At 38.4% G+C, this 9,078-nt stretch overlaps 1 long non-coding RNA gene across 1 annotated transcript; it reads right to left on the reverse strand.

The window, feature by feature from the left end:
* Positions 1 to 4,683: 4,683 nt before the first annotated feature.
* On the reverse strand, positions 4,684 to 7,902 carry LOC143127972 (uncharacterized). The gene is made up of 4 exons (XR_012987759.1): positions 7,774 to 7,902; positions 7,085 to 7,152; positions 6,731 to 6,841; positions 4,684 to 6,600 (listed from the first exon to the last, which is right to left on the reverse strand). It is a non-coding gene; the product is annotated as an uncharacterized LOC143127972 (long non-coding RNA).
* Positions 7,903 to 9,078: the final 1,176 nt, after the last annotated feature.

A 9,078-nucleotide genomic window follows, 5' to 3' on the forward strand; every position in this document is an offset into this window, starting at 1 on the left:
TCATTTGAATCACTTCTAGAACACAAACTTAGTGTACAACAAACTAGAATACATCAAACTGACTTCATACGTCACCTCAAGTCCTGGGTGCTTTTTCAAAATAAAGCTTGGTTATCGGATTTAGACGGCCATCAGACAGACAATTCTCTCTGACTTACTGAGCATCAGGTTCAGATCAGTTCAGCAGATCCTCTGGGTAACAGTCCTGCAGTGGTCAACCGTGTGAAGCTACTCATTAAGTTCTCTAACCTGAAGTAAAGATGGTCCCCCTTGTGTCCATATGACCTGTCCTCAGGTAGGTTCTTCACAAAATGTTGGCTTCATAAACAGAGGTGTGAAACTAAATCACGCAAGCACACAAGGTCGAGGAAGTGCGTCACATAAGGATGTCACACCTCGAGACTACTTGCTAAAATGTTAGATATGCTGTAATGTTGTTAACTACATGTACCGCAGAGCGGTACAAAATATGACCGCCGCCCAGTCCAGCACATTTTTTTCTACAAAAATAAGTCACACTTGTCAAATTGTGTTCATTTCCTACTTTGTTCCTTTTTTGTGTGCTTGTAATTGAGTGTGTGCAGAGTGTGTGGTTGTTTTTGTGTATATGTGTTTTTTGTGTGTTTTGTGTGTGTGTGTGTTTATGTGTTATGTGTTTGTGTGCGTGTTGTGTGTGTGCATGTATGTGTGTGTGGATGTGTAGTGTGTGTGTGTTTATGTGTCTTTGTGTGTTTGTTTTTTATGTGTGTGTGTCTTTATGTATGTGTACATAAATAAAGCAAATCAGGGAACCACCTACTCTTTGTAGGTAGGTGCCATAGGAGGTAAGTAGGTGCCATGGGATCTTTAACAATCATGGTGAGTCAGGACCTCAATTTAACATTCATGCAAAGGAAAACATCTGCAGTACAGTGTCCCTGGCATTGGGATTGATATTTGTTTGGTGGCTTTTGGCCACAGGGAAGAGTGCCACCTACTGGCCAGCCACCAACACCACTTCCAGCAGGAACCTACTCTTCCGAGGAGGTTTCTTATCCAACTACTAACCAAAACATGATTAGATCATAGATTTCACATGTAAAATACATTTTATACAACCCCACCCCCATCTTGCCTGTTCATAATTCTGAGAAATTGTGTGCGTGTACGTGTTTATGTGTGTGTGTGCATGCATGTGCTCGTGGGTGTGCCTGTGTGTGTGCATGTGCATGCATGCGTACATATGTCTACTGTGTGTGTATGTCATACATATGATTACTGTGAATGTATGTGTTCATGTGTATCTGTTTATGCACATGTGTGCATATGGAATGGGTTAACATGACCCCTGGAGGCAAACATACGCAAAAAATTGGTCATCCTAGGCCCTATGGTTCTCAAGATATTCACAGAAAACTCTGTTGGTGTACGGTCACTAAATGTACACATAAATTCATTTATTGTATGGCCCCCCATGAACGAAAGTTCACGAAACTTGGCATGCATTCAGAGGGTGTCATAATGATCCTACACTTTCAATTTCGTGCAGTTTTGACCATGTCAGCCAGAGATATTGTGATTACAACACCTAATGTTTTGCTTTTTAATTTTTAAGGTGGTATACATGAATTGAGTGGTAATGGGATGGGTTGACATGGCCCCTTAAGACCAATATATAAAAAACAGGTGGTCCTCCTAGGCCCTAAGGTTCTCGAGATATTCACAAAAAACTGTGTCTGGCCACCTACAGGCCAGTTGGTGTACAGTAACATAAATGAATGTATTGCATGGCCCCCCATTAACGGAATTCCACGAAACTTGGTGTGCATTCAGTGGGTGTCATACTGATCCTACTTCCAATTTCATGCAGTTTTGACCATGTTAGGTCACAGATACCTGCGCTTACAACACTTCATTTTTACTTTTTCATTTTTAACTAGGTGGCGCTATACATGAAATGAGTGGTTATGGAATGGGTTGACATGGCCCCTTAAGATCAATATACAAAAAAAAGATGGTCCTCCTAAACCCTACGGTTCTCGAGATATTCACAGTCGGTTGGAACAATGGTTCCATGCTGTCCTTGTGGGGCTACATGCCCACCAAGTTTCGTGCACCCCGGTCTTTCAGTGTCTCGGGAATCCTTGACGGAAATTTGGCCATGAGAAAAAAAAATCTGACTAAACCTATATGACCGCCGCTTCGCTGCGCGGCGGTCATAATAATTAAATAACATGTTTTTAAAATACTGCATTTATCATGCTGGTGATCTGTAATGATAGTTATATTGTTGTTAAGATGCATAGGACTGGCTTCTCGAATATCTTTCAAAGGAATATCCTGCATGTGTCTATTTCTGATGGTAGGAAACCAGCTGTGGTTGAGTATGTACTTTCCAACCTGCAGGTGCTTGCTGTATTCAAAGAAGCAGTTTAAACCAACCACATAGGTTAAAATGTATTGTAAAAAAACACCAGCTGATAACAAAACCATGTCATCTAAGGAAATGGATTCTATTACTCAGAGTTGGACAACTTTTATACAAGGGGTGGCCAGAGGGTGGGCAAGGCTTTTAAAGGGAGTCAATATACTAATAAAGACAATTATTTTGTTACTCTAACCTGGTACATAAGGAACATGTCTCCTTGACCATTTTCATAACCCAGATGTAACTCTCTCTATCTCTCCCTTGCATGCACGCACGCATGCACACACACACGCATGCACACACACACACACACGCACACACACACACACTACTATGATCAATGTAGTCATCAGCAAGACATGGGTCCCCCTCTTTACATGAACAATCTGCGTCACCACGTGGAATTATGTTCATCAAGTAAAGCTCAAGCATACAGGAGACTAGTGGGTGACATACTTAGTTATTTAGAGAGTTATTTAACAAAACAAATTACAAAATGTTATACAGTATGTGCCTATACAAAACCAGATCATTTTACATCAAATTTTCAGAGCCCTATACAAGTGACCAATTCTTAGGTATAAACAGAACATACTGCAAAGTTAACTTTAGTCTAATCATGACCATATGGCACCACCAAGTGGTAAATTAATTTAGATATAACCAGAACATAGTGCAAAGTTTAACCTCTGATCTGGTGGTGGTAGACTGGGTCCTTCCCGGTCAGGGCTGCTGATATCGGGCTGGGGTCTGTCTGGCCAGACCCTGCATGTATTCATATGTTCCTGATTTGTGGTTCTTTAAAAAAAAAAAAAAAAAAAAAAGGTCGGAAATATCTCCCATAACTCTGTTATCTGTCCGTAACCCTGTCAATCAAATTTCGCTCTTCAGAAACAGCCAATCACAGCCGAGCCAGTACCGATTCTGGTTGCTGCCCCTATAAGACCCACAGGAGCAGAACTCAACTTCAAGAGAGCTGAGTGATTTTCGAGTGGCTGTTTGGTGCGCTGGTCAGATTCCTTCTCCCTCGCTCGGGGAGCAGTTTCCTCTGAGTGCGCGCAGATATAATTTGCATATAACACTATTGTAACGCCATAGGTTTGATACAGAGATAAATCGATATTATGGATAAATATGTGACAAACATTAATTAGTTAGTTACATTAAATTATCCCAAGGTAGCTTAATCACAATTGTCTGCATTGAGCTCATAGGCTTTGTTAGAAATAGCAATGGAAAGCTGACTGTGGTGGTAGTGTCTTCAGTATCCCTATAAAGACAACAACTGGAAATTGAATATTATTATTAAATATTATGATTAAATGATGATAGATTTATTTAGTTTAAAAAACAGCTCAGCCCAGTGCCCACCCAAATATATGGTTTGCACAACAGCCCTGTCCACAAGATTAACAGCAAAGTGAATGCTCTACTTCACATGCAACCACAACCTTCACATGTAATTACGGGTGTGTGTGTGTTCTGGGTGTGCTTTGTGTGTGTGTGCTCATTATCCCTAATATGTGTGTATGTTCCTGGTGTGTGTGCGCACTGCTCGGAGATCAAACCGGCAACCACCACAAGCCTGAAGCCCTAACCAGTAGGCCATGACTGCACGACTTACTGAAGTGAGCAAGCCAACCAGCTTAACCAACAAGCACTCCCTTATAGAACTCAACATTCACCACCCACCTCCCTAAGGGGTCAGGCACTGGATGTAAGTTCCCCTTAGATTTCTCCATTTGATGTCTGGAAAAATCCGTATAAAGTGTTTTAGGCCCTGCCTTAGGCTGACCAGCTATGGTGTGAATCGTGATTGTGCAACATTTAATTTTGTGCAAAACAAAAACTAACAGAAAAACAACAAAAATGGCACAAGACTGTATACATTTCATTTCCAATCGAAGGAACTACTAATCCCAACAGCAATTGCAAATGATACATTTTCCAATGTAAATGATAGTTTAGCACACTTCTTTTTGAATGTAAGACTTACTCCACAGTTTACATTGAGCCATTTCCACTTTCAAGGTAAGCAAAACAGTTTTTGCTGGATGGCCACGCATAGACCTGTGAAGTTCTATATGAGCATAGAGCATAGACCCCGAAGCCATTTGTTTTGAGAATAATGGCTGGCTGATTAAGTTATTGGTTGGTTAGCCGGCTCAGCCAAAACCCAAAATGGCTGCTGCAGCCGCCAAACTTTCCATAGCTACAAATGGCTGAAGCTGCCACTTCATGTATGTCTATGTTATATTCATTTACTATATCTCAATATTTCCAAGCAATGCATGGCTTACACTATATATTTCTACAAAATGCAATTCAATGTAATACAAAAAAACGATTCAACTTTATAGTTAATATAAGCATTAATTTTATAGCTGAATGAAGTAAGGACTAGAATACATTCATGTCTTCCATGACTTGTGAAATTGAAAATAAGTTTGCATATCAATACACAAAAGTAATGAACACAATGCGCAGAACTTACAGTAGAGCTGCCTAAGGGACTGTCACAGCCAAGGACACCCTAGTGTGGATTGTGATGCTCCAAACAGTTGGCTCAAAGAAGAGTCAAATGTCACATCACAAGAAACATGTCGTGGAGTCAATGAGGAAGCACAAACACTGCTGTAAATTTACATACAGCACTGCTTATAAGGGTCAAGGCCACAGGAAGTGAAATCAATAGATAGATGATAGATAGATACTTTATTGATCCCCTAGAGTATCAGGGTAACTAGGGTATCAGTTGAAATGAAGAGACGACAGCACCTCTCAGGTATTAGGACTATTTACATTTACATCTATTCATTTGGCGGACGCATTTGTCTAAAGCGATTTATAGCATTGGAATTACTAAATTACATTTAGGCTATTAACATTTAAGCATTTTAACATTTAAGCTACAGAAGTACAACTAGCAATATAGTAACATTTAAGCTATTACATTTAAGCATACTATATAGACTATATACAAAACCATAACTTGCTCTAATATATAAGTTTCCATTACAAACCCCAACACTCTAAGAAATGGAAGTACCAGTGTGTACCTAAGTCGGTACAAATGCTTGTCGCTGGGGCAGTACCCTTTTGAAGTACAATAATGTACCCATGAATGTAGGTACATTTGTGTACCCTAGCCATCTGTACCCATCAAGGTACACTTGTGTACCTGCAATGACTAAAATGTACCTGTATATATCATTATCACATAGTACCCTTAAAAGGTACTAATCTGTACTTCAAGGGTACAACCCCAGTGAAAATTTAAGGTGGTATAACTAAAATATATGCACAACCAATAAGTACATTTAAATGTTTATTCTGGGGGGATATTACACACAATACTCCACATGAATACAGGTACAATAAATGTTAACATGTTCATATTAAAAACACATTCATATCAAAACATCAAAGTATCTTATATCCATATCAATATACATATTCACGTAAAACATGTTATGACTGTAAGTGTAAATAATAAAACATTTGGTTTACAATATTTTGCCTGAGTAGCCACATTGTGTTTATATGCAGAAGGAAAAAATATATTAATTTGCACGATAGCACTAATAACACCTTTATATGATCTATAAAATACCAATATTTGAGTTAGTAATTACTCCAACAAACCTTGTATGCTTTCAAGTTCATGTTAATACTCGTGTATAAGTGATGAAAATACAGTATCTGCTTGCCATAACCATTACACGTTGCAATAAATTAAGTCCTTGCAGTAACTTAGTAGCTATATGATCCTAGATCTCATTCACAGTGCATACACCATAGAATTGAGTGAACAATATGTGTGATGTAATGAAAATAATGTGCCAGCCATTGGGAAATATTAGCAAGCCTGTAAAAATGTACAATATATTGTTACAATGTTCATTACCTCACCAATAAATCAATCAGAAAATACACTCCAATCCTTCCAATCATGAGGCGAACCATTAAAAAGGCAAGAGTCTCAAAAGGCACCAAAGTTCAATTTCAAAAACTGGCAGAAATCCAACATATTCTTCAGGAGAATGTGGAGGCTGCTGTTTTCCCCCTCTTCAACTTCTGTTCCTCTGCATATATCCACTTTGACTTAGACTGGAACCTTACTTGATCTACAGGACGTTCACATATTTTCAATAGCAGTGGTAGCCTCACCAATGACAGCAGGGGTTTTACATCTGTTGGAAGCAAAATGCAAACACAAACCTCAGAATAAGATTTTTTTCAACCACACAAATAAATAGCCTCAGACAGATTGTGTAAAATACCTTGTCTAATACATGTATGAAACTATATCAATCTGCTCACCTGGCATAGATCAGCGCTGAGTCATTACAAGTTCCATGGACCGGCTGACTCTCCCAAACTTCTCCTTACTCCTTTTCACCGTATCTTCATGAATGAAAGCTGCCTGCTCCACTATGTGTTTGAGAGACAAATGCCATGCAATAGAATAATATAATTAAACAAAATGACACAACAATGAAATAGCACAAAGATAATCTTAACCAATATATAAATTGCTATTGGACAAAAACAAATCTAAAAGTTGTCTGTATTATTATAATTTGCATAATTTATTATGCAATACTTTTCTATATGTATTTAACATCAATAAGAAAAATACCATTACAAAAAAAAACACCAAGTTGGGTAACTTACATAGCCATTAGATCCTTTAGGAAAGGTAAGCTTACTTCCAAGTGGCCATATTCTGCCTTGGTGGGTATCTGTGAGAAGGATTAACGTTAGACCATTATCAAGCTCTGAGTAACTTTATAACATTATATGGTTCTGAGTTGCTCCCTCTAGCCCTCTAGCTAGATAAGCAATGACAAACAGGATGTTCTGGTGAACATAGGCAACTCAACTAATTCATTTTCACCTAAACAAAATGACAGTGTTGAGAGTGATCATGCTTACTGCATGTATGCACATACCAGTCTTCTTTCACCTGCACTACCGTTGATATTAAACCAGCCTTTCAGGGAAGTTAGCAAGTATGTATGGCTAACAGTGCTAGGATATGCTCATATATCTATGGGCTAAGCTAGTTAGGATAGCTGCTAATGATTGTTAGTGAAAGTTGGCTTCCACAAAAACTTAACATTGACATGGGAAATAGTAGATAAAACACACACACAAATTTCCTTACCATTTATCACGATAGTCATGCATTATTGAAGGAGTTTGAATTCCATTTAAAATATCTGAATTCATAGCTAACCTAGGCTAAGTTGCTAGCGAATGCTAATGTTGGCCTTTAAGCCAACAATCTGACTCCATTACTGTAACAGTAGGCTATTTACAATTTACAAACCGAATTTCGATAAATTGCAACTACACCTTACCTCTGAATAGCTTTGCCTCCTCTTCCACAAAGATTATTCCATCCTGCACATGTGTTTTCTCACACCAAGCTCCTCACTGAAAGTTGCTCCATTTCTTGGTGTGTGAGATGAACAAAGTTAAGGGGGGAAATGTCCAGAATCTCCTCCCCCAACAACTTTTGAGTGACAGGCCATGTACTTTTTGTACCCTTAGGTACAAATATGGTCCCTTTGCGAAAAGGTACATTAATGATCCAGGAACGGTACATATTAGTACTTTAGGGGCTCAATTTTGTTCCCTTTAAGGTACAGGGTCAAAAGTTGTACCTAAAAGAACAAAAATGTACCCCAACCGTACCCCTATTTTTGAGAGTGAAGAATGTTTTGTACAGAATATCTGAAACGTATGATATAAAGCTAACTAATGTCACATACTAGTGTGATATTTTAATCCAACAAACATTTTCTCAAATTCAATTAATTGCTCCTCACAGTGATCTGATACCAACATGCGTGTTGTAATCCTGTAATCCAGAACCCATATGCTCTTAAAGGGCAGCGTCATTTGTTATTGTCCTTTTATTATAGTGTACAACTAACTAGTCTTTCAGTAGCTATGTGTATCAAACAATTTTAATAGAAAGTATTTTACACGGACATAATATATATATATATATATATATATATATATATATATATTACACAGACAACGTCAATAGCCAACTGCTATTTAAAACAGGTAAATATGTTTGCATTTTCATTGAATGCATTGAATCCAATAATAATGTAATAATGTATGTTTCTGCTAAGAAACATAAACATAAACAAAAACTTCCATCCAGCATTGTTTACACAATGCTACACTCTTTTAAAGAGTGTAGCACTGTAGCTGCCTGATTGCTATAACTGTTGGCTGCAGCTATTCGAGCTAAGTAGTACCAATTTCTTTTTTTTTATTTACGTACCGACAGTACTCAGTGATCTATGTGAAAAATCACCAGAATTCTCCTTTAAGTAAAGTATTGTGTGGCATCCATTTCCTCTTATAATTCAAAAGCAGAAAGTAAATCACAAAGAAGCACATCCAAAACTGCAAGCTCAGTCTGATGTCTGGACAACATTGAGCTCTATGCCTGGGCGTGCTCCGTGTGTGTGTGTGTGCAGGGGCGTAGCACCAAATTCTGGGCCCTATGCACAAGTGGTGGCCATGCCCCCCCCCAACCAACCAACCAACCAACCACTGGCTGTAAGCATGAAGCATGAGGTTCACAACTAACTACTATCTAATCACACATTGAATTAATCTAACAACTCTTATATTTAGTA

The sequence above is a fragment of the Alosa pseudoharengus genome, unplaced genomic scaffold (genome assembly GCF_046254945.1).
Source record: "Alosa pseudoharengus isolate Yale_2024_CS ecotype anadromous, Long Island Sound unplaced genomic scaffold, YU_APseudo_1.1 YU_APseudo_1.1_scf_17, whole genome shotgun sequence".
NCBI classification, from domain to species: Eukaryota; Metazoa; Chordata; class Actinopteri; order Clupeiformes; family Clupeidae; genus Alosa; species Alosa pseudoharengus.